Source organism: Cibotium barometz, chromosome 11 (genome assembly GCF_041138505.1).
Source record: "Cibotium barometz isolate CiBa-2024 chromosome 11, ASM4113850v1, whole genome shotgun sequence".
NCBI lineage: Eukaryota > Viridiplantae > Streptophyta > Polypodiopsida > Cyatheales > Cibotiaceae > Cibotium > Cibotium barometz.
In genome coordinates this window covers 19,301,474-19,321,119 of record NC_141056.1, presented here as the reverse complement: position 1 = coordinate 19,321,119, position 19,646 = coordinate 19,301,474, and positions in this window count along the sequence as shown.

Below are 19,646 nucleotides of genomic sequence, written 5' to 3'. Positions count from 1 at the left end.
GCCTAAGAGATATCAGGGTCAAACCCAAGATATGAGAAGTTCCAGAATGGAAGAAATGTCCTTTTCCCGAAACTCAATCCCTTGGATTTCAACTTCAGAAGTTCCACCCTTGAACAAGAGAGTGAAATGCTATAACTGTCAAGGATTTGGACATCACAGTATGGATTGCCCAACTCCTTTTGGATCAAGGTTTTCAGGGCAGGGAAATCAGGGATTAAGATTCTAGACTCCAGCCCCTTCCTTCCAGAGTAATCAGGGAAATCCCAGAGGTAGACCCTCTATCCAACCTGCAGTTTCAGGGTTCTATCCGCAAAAATCAGGGAAATCCTAGAGGTAGACCCTTTATCCAGCCTGCAGTTTTAATCCAAAGTAATGCAAGACCTCCACCTCAAAATAGGGGAAGTCAAAGAGAGTTGTTTCCAAATCGGCCGTCCACTTCCAAGGCAGTAACGCTGGAAGTGATTGAAGAAGAAGAAGAAGATAAAAGAGATCATACTCCACCTGCGAGATGAGGACATCTCGCATTTTTTAAGTGGGGTAGAATGTAAGATTCCTCCCCAGCCTCTCAGGATGTCGAGTATCTTCCCTTGTAGTCAAATCCCTCTTCAGAAATATAAAAGATCTTGTTTTTACCTATTTTGGCCTAGAGAGAGAAAATATTGTAGAGAGAGGTCATTCAGATTTTGGATATTTTTGGATGAAAAAACATGAACAGAAAGTTCAAAAAGATTTTCAGAAGGTGCATTCTAAATTATAATCTATTCAAAAGGCCTTATCCTGGGGGTCCAGATTTTTTAAAAATTTTAAATTAAGGATTTGAGGGGCCAATCAGATTCATCCAAATGTGTGGAGGAGATAAATGAAAGAAATAAAGAAAATCCCCCCCAAAAATGAGTAAATACTCACATAAGATGAAGAGTTGACTAAGGACAATGTTAATAGTTAAAAAAGAGAGATATTTAGAAGAAATGATGCATTTTTGACACCTCAGTATGGGCGAATTCCCCTCATGAAGGAGGCGCCTATTTCACATGTGTGGGAGAGTTTTAAACTTCCAAATAATGAGATATTTTTATCTCTCCTCTCTCCTATTTCAACTAGATCCAAAAAGTGAGCTAAACTGACCTAAAAATGGTGAAAATTTGACCAAACTGATCTAGAAAATTCTAGAATCAATTTGCTTGGTTAGAGGCTCACTTTTTCCTATAAATAGAAGCCTTCCCCTTTGTTAAAGCTTAATAGTGTTTTTTGCACTGATACCCTGCTTCTCCCAAGAGCCAAAAACTGTGAATTTACTCATCTCATAATTCATTAGTTTTTGACCTTCCCTCTTCTAAAGATTGGTGGCCACTCTTGTTTCAAACAAGAGTAGATCCCTCAAACCATCAAGCCAAAGGAAATCTCTCAATTTCCTTCGTAAGTTGGAATTCTCTCTTTTTTCTGTTCATTTTATGGTTTTTATGATTTTTGTCTTCTCTAAAGTGAATATGATGTTATGCCTCATTGAAAAAAGGCCATTCCCCTCTCTTCTTTAGTAAATCCAACCATTCTTTATCCTAGATGAATGATTATTGGATAAAATTAAATTTTTCATAATGTTTCTCTTAAATAAGTAGAAAATGTTTACATTAGAATGATTTAAATACTCTTGGTGAAATTCTAATTAATTTTATAAAAATTAAAAAATGGTCAACCATACAAAGGAGGTTATGGTGAAATTTTCTAAAATTGTATAAAATAAGTTTTACTTTTTTAATTCAAAAAGAGTAATTCTCATCGTATATATATTCTTAAAGTGTTATTTTTCATCCTAGGTATAGAAAAATGCATATTAAAAATATTTTATTAAAAAAAGTGTTACTTTTTTAGAATTAAACTCTATGCATAGAAGGGAGCATATTGAAATTGTTATTTTGATTATAAAAGTGTTATTCTCATCATAAATGATTTTTATGCATAAAATAAAAAATTTTATATTAAAAGTGTGATTTTCATAAATGATTTTTATGCATAAATGGATGCATAAAAGAAATTCTTTTATATTAAAAGAGTGATTTTTATCATAAATGATTTGTATGCATAAACATATGCATAAAAGATTTTTTTTAATATTAAAGTGTGATTTTCATCATAAATGGATTTTATGCATAAATTAGATGCATAAAAGAAATTGTTTTATTATAAAAGTGTGACTTTCATCAAAATTGAATTTATTCATAAAAGAAAGTTTTTATTTTAAAAGAGTTATTTTTCATTGGATTTAATTTTTATGCATGGGAAGATGCATAAGAGAAATTCTTTTATTCTAAAAGTGTAATTCCTACTAAATTGGATGTATGCATGGGAAGGATTTTGATCAGTGATACTATGGTTTCATAAAATGATTGTTTTAAAGATAGCTGAATGTGTGAAAAAGGCAATTTCATATTGGGTGTGTAAGTAGCATGACTAATGTTAAATTTGTATGAATATCCGGCTAGGGGGGCTGGGAACTCTTTTCCCTGGTACCCAAGACAAAAGCTAACCAAATTCTAAATTGGATCCCATCACTATAGTGGTTGGTGGGTGGTTGGCTAACCCATGGGATTGGATGGGGTTAGCCAACCGCCCAACCACTGTAGCACTGATGGATCCCTAAGCTGAGACTCAATTCTGTTATGATACATTAGATAAAGTAAATTCTGGTCAAAAATTGTTCTATGGAAAAGAATCAACGGATGTGCCTCTCAATGAGGAAAAAACCGTTGGTCTCTATGATCCAAGTACAATCTTTTCCCCAATCTGACTAAGGAACTTACGGGTTTGGTCAGATCAGTTTAGTTAGTTAAGGCTTTTGACTACGTTAGAGAAAAGTTATCCTGGAGGAATCGCCTGTGCTTTCCGGATAAGGGAAGTTTTTCTAGGTTCGGTTTTTGGAAGAACCGATGGATTAGTCTCTTGTCCAGATATCCGTGGGCGAGGCCCTGAGTGTGGGATCCTGCCCCGTGCAAGAAGTGCTACTTCCGTTGCTAGTACCCTTGTTTTCATTACGCGGAGGGAACGGGATCGTATAGGCCGCATCCTTGGTCCCTCATCCACCGTACCGAAAGCTCACCACTTAAATCAAACTGAGGCTGCTCAAGACCTCAGCCGACCTTACTACGCGAGATGTCCTCCGTTGACTCTCCGTCAGCTATTGCAACTTTATCAGTTAGGTCTCCAACGACCTCATTTATAAGACGGTCAAAATGCTTCCCTAGCATTTTTGACATAAAACAGTCATTTAAAAACAGGTCATAAATACAGTTTCTATAATGAACTCTCGTCTTTCCACATTGTGCCACATCAATCCACATTATTTAATCCGCATCCATTTCATATGTGTTCCCATTCTCATCGAATCACATCATTTTCATCTCATCATATCTTTCCTCATTTATCCTCATCATATTTCATCCACTCGCATCTATTCATATCCACATCTCATCATATCACATCCATTTCACCTCACATCTCATTCATTCACATCTATCCCGATTCACATCCCATCACATCTCATCCATTCACATCACATCTCATTCATTCACATCTATCCCGTTTCACATCACATCACATCACATTCATTCACATCACATATCATCCATTCACATATATCCCAATTTTCATCACATCCATTCACATCACATCTCATTCATTCATATCCCAATTCACATCACATCACATCACCTCCATCCATTCACATCCATCACCTCTATCCATTCACATCCATCACATCACATTCATTCATATCCATCACATTCATTCTCATCACCATCCCATCATATACATTCTATCTAGATAACATCACATCATATCTATCCACATCATATCTCATTCATACACATCTCATCTCATTCATCCACATCCATCCAATCGTTCACATGTACGACTACCCACATCTATCTATACATTCATATATATCACTTCACATCTACATATATTCATGTCACATCACATCTCTTTACATCACATCACATTCTTTCACATACACATCCACTCCATTCTTTCACATACACATCCACATCCATTCTTCACATACACATTCACATCCATTCTTTACATACACATTCACATCCATTCACATCCACATCCAATCTTCACATACACATTCACATCCAATCTTCACATACATATCCCCATTCTTCACATACACATTCACATCCATCCATTAGCATCCCATATCATTATTTTACATCCTGATTCCCATGATATCACATATCATTCATTCACATCCCGTTTCACATCACATTACATCTCATCCATTCATTCATTCACATCTATCCTGATTCACAATGTCATCACATCTCATTCATTCACATCCCGATTCACATCACATCACATCTCATCCATTCATTCACATCTATCTGATTCACATCACATCATATCTCATCCATTCATTCACATCTATCTGATTCACATCGCATCTCATCACATCTATTCACATCACATATCATCACATCTATTCATTCTGGCATAAGACAGTCCTTTAGGGAAATAAGGTTTCTATGCAAGTTTTCAGTTTAATTTTCTTTTAAATACAAGGAGTATTTCTTGAGTCAGTATACCCAAAACTTCTTGATCGGAATTCTAAATTTCATACCATAATTCCTCGAATTCTATAACCTTGATCCACAGATCAATTTGAAGGGTCTCAAACTTAGTTTCAGATTTGGCGAGAGTTTTAAGTGTATTTTTCTAAACTGGTCACTCCTTCTTTTCTCCAAACTGATGAAAGAGTTTGGTCTTGGCCATAGTTTTATTCAAGGTTCGAGTCGGATAAGATTTTTCCTAAACTATCTTTCTCGAAAAGGTTTGATAATTCAGTTACTATTTTACTGAATTTCTTTCTTTGAATATTCACTTAACTGATTTCTAAATTAGTTACGAATTCTAATGAGGATTAGATTAATCATTTATCTGAATATTTCAATCTCGATAGATTTCCTCAATTCTCTTTTTACAATCCGTGTGAATATAAAACGATACAATTTTCTCTCTTAGAGTATTTAATTATTCAGTTATCAAATATTCAAAGAATTTAATTATAGAATTTGAGAGAGTTCTAATTTTGATATAAAAATTCTTTATGCATCTATTTATGCATAAAAATCAACTTCAATGGGAATAACACTTTTATATTAAAAAAATACTTTTATGCATCTATTTATGCATAAAATCAATTTTAATAGGAATAACACTTTTAAAACAAAAAGAATTTCTTTATGCATCTATTTATGCATACAAATCAATTTTTATAAGAATAACACTTCTATAATAAAAAATTTCTTTATGCATAAAAATCAAATTTAATAAGAATAACACTTTTGTAATAAAAAAATTCCTTTATGCATCTTTCTATGCATAGAAATCAAATTTTATAAGAATAACACTTTTGTAATAAAAGAATTTATGCATCTTTCTAGATATAGAAATCAAATTTAATAAGAATAACAGTTTTATAATAAACGAAAATTCCATTATGCATCTTTCTATGCAGCATAAAAATCAAATTTAATAAGAATAAAACTTTTGTAATTAAAAAAATTCTTTATGCATCTTTCTATGCATAAAAATCAAATTTAATAAGAATAACACTTTTGTAATAAAAAAATTCCTTTATGCATATTTCTATGCATAAAAATCAAATTTAATAAGAATAACACTTTTGTAAAAAACAATTTCCTTTTTGCATCTTTCTATGCATAGAAATCAAATTTAATAAGAATAACACCTTTATAATAAAAAAATTTCCATTATTCATATTTCTATGCATAGAAATCAAATTTAATAAGAATAACACTTTTGTAATAAAACAAATTCCTTTGTGCATCTTTCTACGCATAGAAATCAAATTTTTTAAGAATAACACTTTTATAATAATAAAAATTCCATTATGAATCTTTCTATGCATAGAAATCAATTTTTATAAGAATAACACTTTTATAATAATAAAAATTCCTTTATGCATCTTTCCATGCATAAAAATCAAATTTAATAATTTTTGGCTTCTTGGTCGATCCACTTTAGCCGATTCGCTTTGATTTTAGTTGAAAGATCCCTATCCCCACCGCGCAACAAATTCTGGGATGCTAGCAGTGGAAGTAGCACTTCTTGCGTGGGGTAGGGTCCCTCACTCGGGGACTCGTCCACGTATATCCAGACAAGAGACTAATCCCTTGGTTCTTCCAAAATCGAACCCGAAAAAACTTCCCTCGCCTGGGCGATTCCTCTAGGATATTTCTACTCTAACTTAGTCAATGAGCCTTAACTAACTAAACTGATCTCACCAAACCTGTAAGTCCCATAGTCAGATCAAGGAAAAGACTTGCACTTAGATCATAGAGACCAACGCGTTTTTCCTCATTTGAGAGGCACAACCGTTGATTCTTTTCCCCATAGAACAATTTTGATCCGGGATTTACTTCATCTATCGTACCATAATAGAATTGAGTCTCATTTTAGGGATCCATTAGTCTAGCCCTACCCCATCCAGTCCCGTGGGTTAGCCAACCACCCAACCACTGTAGTGATGAGATCCATTTAAGAATTTGGTTAGGTTTTGTCCTGGGTACCAGGGAAAAGAGTTCCTAAAGCCCCTAGCTGGATACTCATGCAAACTTAAAACTAGTCACACCACTTACACACCCAATATGAAATTGCCTTTCTCATAGATTCAGCTGTCTTTAAAACAATCTTTTAATGAAACTATAGTATCACTGATCATAGTCCTCCAAAATATCCGATTGAATCCTAATTTCTAATTTTTCCTTCATGTACCTATGGCATCATTGGCAACCAGAACTCTCACCACCTGTCCACTTAGGGGCCTTTTCGATGGTTCCTAGCTCATAGTACCCGGCAATATATTCACTTATAAAAATCAAAATGGAATCTCCGTTGAAGATTCAGCAAGATCAACCAATAGATCCATATAAAAGAGCCATGGACTCATCCGTTCAGGACCAGCAAGGTCAATCAACCAGATCCATGCTTGAATTCAGAAAACAACTCTTACTCCTCGTTCTAATATCTTCCATGACGTACGTGTGGGTATCTTTGGCGACCCAGTCTGAGCACCGTATGGTCAGCACCCTCTAGGATCCTTCGCAAGTCACCTAGTGCTTCACTCATAGGCCGCTTCCTTGGTCCTTCATCTACCGTACGAGAAGCTCACCACTTAAATCGAACCAAGGCTGGTCAAGATCTCAGCCGACCTTGCTACGCGAGATGTCCTCCGTTGACTCTCCATCAGTTGTTGCAACTTTATCAGCTAGGTCTCCAGGACCTCAGTCAACAAGATGGTCAAAATGCTTCCCTAGCATTTTTGACATAAAACAGTAATTTAAAAACAGGTTATAAATATAGTTTCTATAATGAACTCTCGTCTTTCCACATTGTTCCACATCAGTCCACATTATTTAATCCACATCCATTTCATATGTATTCCCATTCTCATCCAATCACATCATTTTCATCTCATCACATATTTTCTCATTTATCCTCATCAGATTTCATCCACTCGCATCTACCCATATACACATCTCATCACATCACATCCATTTCACCTCACATCTCATTCATTCACATCTATCCTGATTCACATCCCATCACATCTCATCCATTCACATCGCATCTCATTCATTCACATCTATCCCGTTTCACATCACATCACATCACATTCATTCACATCACATATCATCCATTCACATCTATCCCAATTTTCATCACATCCATTTCACATCACATCTCATTCATTCACATCCCGATTCACATCACATCACATCACCTCCATCCACTCACATCCATCACATCACATTCATTCATATCCATCATATTCATTCTCATCACCATCCCATCACGTACATTCTATCCACATAGCATCACATCACATTTATACACATCTCATCTCATTCATCCACATTCATCCAATCGTTCACATGTACGACTACCCACATCTATCCATACATTCATATCTATCACTTCACATCCACATATATTCATGTCACATCACATCTCTTTACATCACATCACATTCTTTCACATACACATTCACATCCATTCTTTCACATACACATCCACATCCATTCTTTCACATACTCATTCATATTCATTCTTCATGTACACATCCATATCCATTCTTCACATACACATTCACATCCATTCTTTACATACACATCCACATTCACATCCATTCTTCACATACACATCGATATCCATTCTTCACATACACTTTCACATCCAATTTTTACATACACATTCACATCCCATATCATTCATTTACATCCCGATTCCCATGACATCCCATCTCATTCATTCACATCCTGTTTCACATCACATTACATCTCATCCATTCATTCATTCACATCTATCCTGATTCACATGTCATCACATCTCATTCATTCACATTTCGATTCACATCACATTACATCTCATCCATTCATTCACATCTATCTAATTCATTCACATCTATCTGATTCACGTCGCATCTCATCACATCTATTCACATCACATATCATCACATCTATTCATTCTGGCATAAGACAGTCCTTTAGGGAAACAGGGTTTCTATGCAAGTTTTCAGCAGTTTGATTTTCTTTTGAATACAAGGAGTATTTCTTGAGTCAGTATCCCCAAAACTTCTTGATCGGAATTTTGAATTTCATACCTGGATTCCTCGAATTCTATAACCTTGATCCACAGATCAATTCGAAGGGTCTTAAACTTATTTTTAGATTGGCGGGAGTTTTGAGTGTATTTTTCTAAACTGGTCACTCCTTCTTTCCTTGAAACTGACGAAAGAGTTTGGTCTTGGTAAAAGTCTGCTGATTCAAGGTTCGAGTTAGATAAGATTTTTCCTAAACTATCTTTCTCGAAAAGGTTTGATAATTCACTTACTATTTTACTGAATTTCTTTCTTTGAATATTCACTTAGCTGATTTCTAAATAAGAGGAATAATAAAAATAATTTCTTTATGCATCTATTTATGCATAAAAATTAATTTTTATAAGAATAACGCTTTTATAATAAAAAATTCCTTTATGCCTCTTTCTATGCATGAAAATTAAATTTAATAAGAATAACACTTTTGTAATAATAAAAAATAAATTTAATAAGAATAACACTTTTGTAATTAAAAAATTCCTTTATGCATCTTTCTATGCATAAAAATCAAATTTAATAAGAATAACACTTTTGTAATAAAAAAAATCCTTTATGCATCTTTCTATGCATAGAAATCAAATTTAATAAGAATAACACTTTTGTAATAAAATAATTTCCTTTATGCATCTTTCTATGCATAGAAATCAAATTTAATAAGAATAACACTTTTATAAATAAAAAACCCCATTATGCATCTTTCTATGCATAGAAATCAAATTTAATAAGAATAACACTTTTGTAATTAAAAAAATTCCTTTATGCATCTTTCTATGCATAGAAATCAAATTTAATAAGAATAACACTTTTAGAATAAAAAAAATTAATTATGCATCTTTGTATGCATAGAAATCAAATTTAATAAGAATAACACTTTTGTAATAAAAAAATTCCTTTATACATCTTTCTATGCATAAAAATCAAATTTAATAATTAATATTAGTGATATCCATGCATATTCATAGGTGAATATGTACATGGAGTAATTAAAATATTTCTTTTAGATGCAAAAATGGTGGGAATTACTCTTTTGGAATAACATAAAAACAAACTTTCTTTTCCAAAAATTTCAGGAAGATTTTGCCATAACCTCCTTTGTATGGCTGACCATTTCTCATTTTTATCATTCTTTATTTAACTTAAATTAACCCAAATTAGATTTATAGAAATCTAATCTACACAATTTTGTAAATCAAGAGTGTAAATAATAAGAAGAGTTTAATTAATCCCTTACTTAATCTTTCTAGGATTGAGAAAGGTTGGAATGTAAAGAAAAGGGGGTGGCCTTTTCATCAAAGGCATAGCATTTGAATTTAATTAAACATTTGCAAAACATAAAAATGAAGAAAACCATAGATTTTTCATTAAACGTGTAAGAAAATTAGCTTACATGGAGCTTGTAAGCACTCCTTTGGCTTGAGGGATTGAGAGTTCTACTCTTGTTTGAAGCAAGAGTGGCCACCAATTCACTTTGGAGAGGATTAGGCCAAAAACAATTAAAAATTCAATGTAGATGGCTTAGGGGAGGAGTAGAGTAACAGTGCATAAACACTATTAAGCTTTTACAAAGGAGGACGCTTCTATTAATAGGAAAAAGTGAGCCTCTAACCAAGAAAACTGATTCTAGAATTTTCCAAATCAGTTTGGTTAATTTTTGACCATTTTTGGGTCAATTCAGCTTACTTTTTAGATCAACTTACTTTTTAGATCAAGTTTTGAAACAGGAGAGAGGAGCGCTGAAAATATCTCATTTTATTGATTAAGAATTGGGGGTAATGATGAGAAAAAGGCGCCTACTTCATGAGGGGAGATCCCCACACTAAGGTGTCAAAATTCAAATTTTTAATTGTTTTCTTTGGTCCTTAGTCCACTCTTCATCTTATGTGAGCATTTACTCATTTTTGGGGGGTTTTTCTTTTATTCTTCAATTTATCTCCTCCCTACATTTGGATTAATCTTATTGGTCCATAGGAACCTTAATTGGACCAGAATCTAAAAATATGGACCCTTAGGCTAAGGTCCTTTATACCTATTTTCAATTAATTCCAATTGCACATTGGAAAGTTCTTTTTGAATTTCTGTTTCAGGGGAAACCATTTTAGATACTAGGAGGATTTTTATATGCAAAATTATCTCAATTTTGAATTACCTCCCTCCTCTAGACATTTTCTCTCTCCAGACCTCAAAGAGAGGGGAATAATTATAAGATTAAAAGGGGAGGTTCTTATACCTGCACACCTCAAAAGCTAGCAGGTATAAGAACCGTGTCGCCACCGCGCAACAAATTCAGGGGTGCTAGCAGCGGAAGTAGCACTTCTTGCACGGAGTAGGGTCCCACACTCGGGGCCTCACCCATGGATATCCGGACAAGAGACTAATCCATTGGTTCTTCCAAAACCAAACCCAAAAAAACTTCCCTTGCTCGAAAAGCACGGGCGATTCCTCCAGGATAACTTTTCTCTAACGTAGTCAAAAGCCTTAACTAACTGAACTGATTTGACCGAACCCATAGTATCAAAGTCAGATCAAGGAGAAGATTGCACTTGGATCATAGAGACCAATGCTTTTTTCTTCTTCCATAGAACAATTTTGATCCGGGATTTACTTCATCTATCGTACCATAATAGAATTGAGTCTCATTTTAGGGATCCATCAGTCTAGCCTAACCCCATCGAGTCCCATGGATTAGCCAACCAGCCAACCACTATAGTGATGGGATCCAATTAGGAATTTGGTTAGGTTTTGTCCCAGGTACCAGGGAAAAGAGTTCCCAGGTCCCTTAGCCAGATATTCATGCAAACTTAAAACTAGTCACACCACTTACACAGAATCAGCTATCTTTAAAAACAATCATTTAATGAAACCATTGTGTCACTGATCATAATCCTCAAAATCTCTGGTTAAATCTTTATTTCCAATCATATCTTCATCAGTGTACCTATGGCATCATTGGCAACCAGAACACTCACCACCTGTCCACTCAGGGGCCTTTTCGATAGTTCTTAGCTCATAGTAACCGGCAATATATCCACATATCAAAATGGAATCTCCGTTGAAGATCAGCAAGATCAACCAACAGATCCATATAAAAGAGCCATGGATTCATCCATTGAGGACCAGCAACACTTCTTTCCTCAAATATCCTCATTATATCTCATCGACTCACATTTACCCATATCCACATCTCATCCACTCACATTTACCCATATCCACATCTCATCACATTCACATTCATTTACATCTCATCCATTCAGACCACATCACATTCATTTACATCTCATCCATTCAGACCACATCACATACACTCACATCACATCACATTCAGACCACATCACATTCACTCACGTCACATCTCATTCAGACCACATCACATTCACTCACATCACATCTTATTCAGACCACATCACATTCATTCACATCTATCCCGATTCACATGCCATCACATTCATTTACATCCCTTATCATTCATTCACATCCCAATTCACAGGCTATCACATTCATTCACACACCTTATCATTCATTCCCATCTCTTGACTCACATGCCATCACAGTCATTCACATCCCCTGACTCACATGCCATCACATTCATTCACATCCCTTATCATTCATTCACATCCCAATTCACAGGCTATCACATTCATTCACATCCCAATTCATAGGCTATCACATTCATTCACATCCCTTATCATTCATTCACATCCTTACTCACATCCCAATTCATAGGCTATCACATTCATTCACATCCCTTATCATTCATTCACATCCTTACTCACATGCCATCACATTCATTCACATCCCTTATCATTCATTCACATCCTAATTCATACGCTATCACATTCATTCACATCCCTTATCATTCATTCACATCCCAATTCACACGCTATCACATTCATTCACATCCCTTATCATTCATTCACCTCCTCACTCACATGCCATCACATTCATTCACATCCCTTATCATTCATATGTATCCAATTTACATCACATCTCATCGCCTCTATTCTCGTTCATATTCATCACATTCACATCCACATATATTTTTTCACATACATCCACATCCATACTTATCACATACACATCCACATCTATCCTTTCACCTACATCTATATCCATCCTTTCACATACATACATCCACATCCATTCTTTCACATACATCCACTTCCATTCTTCACATACATCCACATCCATTCTTCACATACATCCACATGCATTCTTCACATACATCCACATCCATCCTTTCACATACATCCACATCCATCCTTTCACATACATCTACATCCATCCCATATCATTCATTTATAAAAATTAACTTCAGTGGGAATAACACTTTTATAAAAATCTTTTTATACATCTATTTATCCATAAATTCAATTTTAATAAAAATAACACTTTCGAAATAAAAATAAATCCTTTATGCATCTTTCTGTGCATAAAATAAAATTTATTGAGAATGACTCTTTTGAAATAAAAATAAATTCCTTTATGCATCTTTCTTTGCATAAAATCAAAATTGATGAGAAGAACTCTTTTGAATTAAAAATAAATTTCTTTATGCATCTTTTTATTCATAAAATCAAAATTAATGAGAATAACTCTTTTGAAATAAAAATAAATTCCTTTATGCGTCTTTCTATGCATAAAATCAAAATTAATGAGAATAACTCTTTTGAATTAAAAATAAGTTCCTTTATGCATCTTTCTATGCATAAAATCAAAATTAATGAGAATAACTCTTTTATAATAAAAATAAATTCCTTTATGCATCTTTCTATGCATAGAAATTAACTCTAATGAGAATAATGCTTTTATAACAAAAATATTTCCAATATGCATCTTTCTATGCATAGAAATTAATTCTAATGAAAATAACGCTTTTACAATAAAAATATTTTCAATATGCATCTTTCTATGCATAGAAATTATTTCTAATGAAAATAACGCTTTTACAATAAAAATATTTCTAATATGCATCTTTCTATGCATAAAAATTAATTCTAATGAAAATAACGCTTTTACAATAAAAATATTTTCAATATGCATCTTTCTATGCATAGAATGAAAATAACACTTTTAGAATACACAAATGGAGGAGATTACTCTTTTTGGATAGCATAAACATAAAACTTATTTCCACAAAATTTAAGAAAATTTTGCCATAACCTCCTTTGTATGGCTGACCATTTTTCAAATTTTTTCACTCTAAATCTACTTAGAATTTACCCCAAGATGAATTTAGCACTCTAATTTAATCAATTTCCATTTTTTTAAGAGAAAACAATACAAAAAGTTTAACTCTATTTATTTGATTACACATCTTGGACAAAGAAGGGCTGAATTCAATGAAGAGAAGGGGGAAGCCTTTCCATCAAGGCATAACATCCAATTTCAATTTAAAAGAAGCAAGAAATCATAAAACCATAGAATAGAATTAGAATAAAGTAGAATTTCTAACTTACATGGAGTTTTGTGAGCTATCCTTTGACTTGAGGGATTGAGGGTTTTACTCTTGCTTGGATCAAGAGTGGCCACCAATTCTTTGTAGAGGAAATAGTAAAAAACAAGTGAATTATCAATGAATTCAATGTTTTTGGCTCTGTGGGGAGGAGTAGAGTAACAGTGCATAAAACACTATTAACCTTTACAAAGGGGGAGGCTTCAATTTATAGTAAAAAGTTAGCCTCTAACCAAGCAAACTGATTCTAGAATTTTCCAGATCAGTTTGGTCACTTTTTGACCATTTTTAGGTAAGTTTAGCTTACTTTTTTGGTTTTAGTTGAAACAGGAGAGAGGAGAGATGAAAATATCTCATTATTTGTTGTGAGTTTAAAACTCATCCACACATGTGAAATAGGCACCTCCTTCTTGAGGGAATTCCCCACACTGAGGTGTTAAAAATGCATCATTTCGTGTAAACATCTCTTCTTTTTCAACTAATAACCTTGTCGTTAGTCAACTCTTCATCTTATGTGAGTATTTACTCATTTTTGGGAGATTTTTCTTTTATTTTTCAATTTATCTTCTCCCTACATTTGGATTAATCTTATTGGTTTATAGGAATCTTAATCCAAAATTTTTAGAAAATCTGGACCCTCAGGTTAAGGTCCTTTTTACCTATTTTCAATTTATTCCAATGGTACATTGGAAAGTTCTTTTTGAATTTCTATTTCTCAAAGGAAATCATTTTAATAAGAAGGGATATTTTTCCATCCAAAGATATCTAGAAACTGAATTATCTCTCTCTAGAATATTTTCTCTCTCTAGGCCAAAACAGATAGAAACAAAATCTGTTATTATTCTGAAAAGGGGATTGATTATAGGGGGAGAAACTGGAGATCTTGAGGGAGGAATCTTACATCCTACCCCACTTAAAAAATGCGAGTATCCTCATCTCGCAAGTGGAGTATGATCTCTTTCACATCTTCTTCTTCAGTCACTTCCACCGTTACTGCCTTAGAAGTGGACGGCCGATTTGGAAACAACTCTCTTTAACTTCCCCTATTCTGAGGCAGAGGTCTTGCATTACTTTGGTTTGAAACTGCGGGTTGGTTAGAGGGTCTACCTCTGGGATTTCCCTGATTTTGGCGGATAGAAACCTGATTACTCTAGAAGGAAGGAGCTGGAGTTTGGAATCTTGATCCTTGATAACCCTACCCTAAAAACCTTGATCCAAAAGGAGTTGGACAATCCGTATTGCGATGTCCAAATCCTTGACAGTTATAGAATTTCACTCCCTTGTTCAAGGGTGGAACTTCTGTAGTTGAATTCCAGGGGATTGAGTTTCGAAAAAAGGACATTTCTTCTATCTCGAACTCCCCATATCATGGGCTTGACCCTAATATCTCTTAGGCAGTGGAAGGTTGGAATCACCTTCTGGAACTAAAAACCTTGAAAGGTGATGGTGTTGGCTTTGGTGGGACCTTGACATCAAAGGCCTTGGAGAAATCCTTCGCCATCCGCACTGCTTCGGCCATGGAAATTGGCTTGGCATTCTTCACCAAAATATTCAAAGGTTTGTTCAGTCCTCAAATGAACCTAGCCATCAGTTGTTCTTCATTCAGTGGTGGCGAGTATTTGAGGAGGAGAGCGAACACTTGGAGATATACTTCAATAGTTCTGCTCCCCTCAATTAACTCTAAGAATTCGTTCATCTTTGTTTCCAAAAAGCCGAGAAGACAGAACCTCGTCCTTAGGTAAATTTTGACATCATTCCATGTTTGGGTATTCCGATCCACACGGTTTGTCTTGCAGTGGTTTCTCCATGCCACTTTGGCTATTTTTACTATATTTAGCCTTGCAAGAGCCATTTTGCTCTTCTCATTGTACCCGGTGACATCAAAGTACTCGTCCATTGTTTCGATCCACTTCTCCACAGCCTCGCCCAAGTTTTCCTCTCGTCATCCTTAAAAGGTCCATGCTGCAAACTATGAAGAGTTTTACGAACATCCAAGTCGAGCTCTTCCTCATCGAGTTGGGAATTATCATTTCTACCACGACGACCTCGATCCATGTTCCTATCAATACAAAACATCTTGTTAAGTCCCTTTATTTATGATTCAAATCGGATTTTTGATTCATCTGATTCTCAAGTTCTTTAGATAGGTTGGTTCCCCACAGAATCGTGGGATAAAGATACTCGCATTATCAGATAACAATTCATTCAGAACATATCATTCATATTTTTAAAACAATAATGGTCTATTAGACCAAAATTTCCATCTGAACAATACTCCATGGGAGATTTCAATTTTATAGATTTTTAATTTGCCATCCCTTAACTTGATCCATTGGGTCAAGAGTTAACAGTAGCAATCTATCAGCACAATCCACTAATCTCATATTGATTTGTTGAAGTCATTATCGTCATTCCAGTTATTAGGAACATAAACACAGGGACTCATCCCATTCATCCTCATTGTGGTTTTGCTCAGTTTATCGCTTTTCAACCAAAAAATTCAAGAATCATCATTTTTTTTTCTCAATCAAATCCAATTCAACTCATCAGTTCTCAATGAGAATTTTAAAATCATTCGAATTCATCATCTGGATAGCAGTTTAGCTTATAATTTCAAGATCTTAGATTTACTCGTATATACTGCTAGTAAAGAGCTGCAGTTATACCCTCGGTATATACGGGTAGTCACGGTCCTTGGAACTATAAGGTAAATACCATCATGTCTAGGCCTCAAGCAAGTCAGGGATTTCATATAATTGCAGTACTCCCATATGAAGACTCAATTATCAATTTAGGAATTTCATTCTGAATATCAACTTGTATGAGTTTTATAACACAATTCCAACCTTTTACTCCTTCTTCATACATTCATGACATTCTTGGCTTCTCGGTTGATCCACTTTAGCCAAATCGCTCTAACACTAGGTGTAAGATCGCTCTCCCCACTGCGCAACGAATTCAGGGGTGCTAGCTGCGGAAGTAGCACTTCTTGCATGGGGTAGGCACCCACGGATATCCGGACAAGAGACTAATCCATTGGTTCTTTTAAAACCAAACCCGGAAAAACTTCCCTTGCCCGGAAAGCACGGGCGATTCCTCCAAGATAACTTTTTCTCTAACGCAGTCAAAAGCCTTAACTAACTGAACTGATCTCACCGAACCCGTAGTATCAAAGTCAAATCAAGGAGAAGATTGCACTTGGATCATAGAGACCAACACTTTTTTTCTCATTGAGAGACACAGTCGTTGACTCTTTTCCATAGAACAATTTTTATTTGGGATTTACTTCATCTATCGTACCATAACAGAATTGAGTCTCATTTTAGGGATCCGTGAGTCCAGCCTAACCCCATCGAGTCCCATGGGTTAGCCAACCTTCCAACCACTGTAGTGATGGGATCCAATTAAAAATTTGGTTAGGTTTTGTCCCGGGTACCAGGGAAAAGAGTTCCTAGGCCCCCTAGCCAGATATTCATGCAAACTTAAAACTAATCACACCACTTACACACCCAATATGAAATTGCCTTTTTCACAGAATCAGCTATCTTTAAAAACAATCATTTAATCAAACCATTGTGTCACTGATCATAATCCTCAAAATCTCTGGTTAAATCTTTATTTCCAATCATTTCTTCATCGGTGTACCTATGGCATCATTGGCAACCAGAACGCTCACCACCTTTCCACTCAGGGGCCTATTTGATAGTTCGTAGCTCATAGTAATCGGCAATATATTCACGTATCAAAATGGAATCTCTGTTGAAGATCAGCAAGATCAACCAACGGATCCATATAAAAGAGCCATGGAGTCATCCGTTGGAGGAATCTCTGTTGAAGATCAGCAAGATCAACCAACGGATCCATATAAAAGAGCCATGGAGTCATCCGTTGGAGGACCAGCAAGGTCATTCAACCAGATCCATGCCCAAATTCAGAAAACAATTCTTACTCCTTATTCAATATCTTCCCCTACGTACTTGTGGGTATCTTTGGTGACCGAGAGCTCGAGCACTGTATGGTCAGCACCCTCTAGGATCCTTCTTCGCAGGTCACCTAGCGCTTCACTCATAGGCCGCTTCCTTGGTCCCTCATCCACTGTATCGGAAGCTCACCATTTATATGGTCAAGACCTCCTTGCTACGCAAGACGTCCTCCGTTGACTCTCCTTCAACTCTTGCAACTTTGTCAGCTAGGTCTCCACGACCTCTTTCACAAGATGGTCAAAATGCTTCCCCAGCATTCTTGACATAAAATAGTCGTTTAAAAATAGGTCATTAATACTAGTTCTGTAGTTCGACACTAAAGTGTCCTGAGGACACTTTAGTGTCCTATTTCTCACCAAAACTTTGGAATTTTTTGGGGAACCTAGAAACAATATTTCTACACCTTGTTTCAACCATAGGTCGGTTAAAAGTCAAAAAATAAAGAGGATTTTTCATGATGTCAAAACACAAGCTATATTAGAAATTTGACAAAAAACTCTAACTTGAAATTTTCATTGAAATTTGAAGCTGTTTTGTCAAAAATCCCATAAAATGCCTATAACTTCTTGAATAAATCATGTTTTTCATGTTTGTAAAAGTCAATTGGTAGAACTTGGGGTTTCAAAACAACACAATCTCCTTTAGGTCCTAGTTCCTAAGCTACTTGTGAACTATAACAAAAATCTCATAATTACCAAGATGCTGAAAAAGAGGAAAATTTTGGCCTTCCAAAGGTACTTCCATAAAACTAGGATTATGTTAGTGCAAATTGGCAATCGAAAATGATTATATAGTTCAAAACCAAGTTAATACATAATTTTTGGGGTCCCAAGCTCAAGTAAATCTTGCTACTTGAGCGCTATCTTAGTTTTTCAATCGTGTTACATTTTTCAAAATTTCTAAATTCTTTCTCAACAACCATGAAACAAAGGTTTTAGGTGCCCAAATTATGTTTGTACAATGTACCTTAGCGGAATTATTCTATACAGACAAAATGTTGCAAGTTTACTAAGGAATGTAATGCGTATGACTCAAGAATCTAAATCCAAAATTTTTGTTGTGTGCAATTTTGACATTTTAAAACAATTAATATTTGTAGCTTACTAAGGGGCTTTTACATATAACTTTAAGATCTCAATGGATAGAGTAAGCACTGTATCACCTTAAAAAACTTGCAAACACATTAAAACCATGTATTGGTTTGGATACAAATGGATGCTAAAAAGTGGTGTATCAAACACACACAACTTCCTACTATTTTAGACACTCTCAATTAAATTTTCTTTCATGTGAAACTTAGCAAAATCTTTGACACAAATATGAAATAATTACTTGAAATTTTTCACGGGGCTTAGTGATTTTTTTCTCTAAGCTTATAAGGCGGTTTTCTCAAACCTGAGTTGTAGTCTCATGCAAATCCTATTTATGGGTGTGATTCCTTATCATGCCAGCATCCAAATTGCAAGGTTACATTTTTTAAAGACACACTAGGTCACATATTCAAACTCCTCAAGAGGGATTCTGAATATGTTTT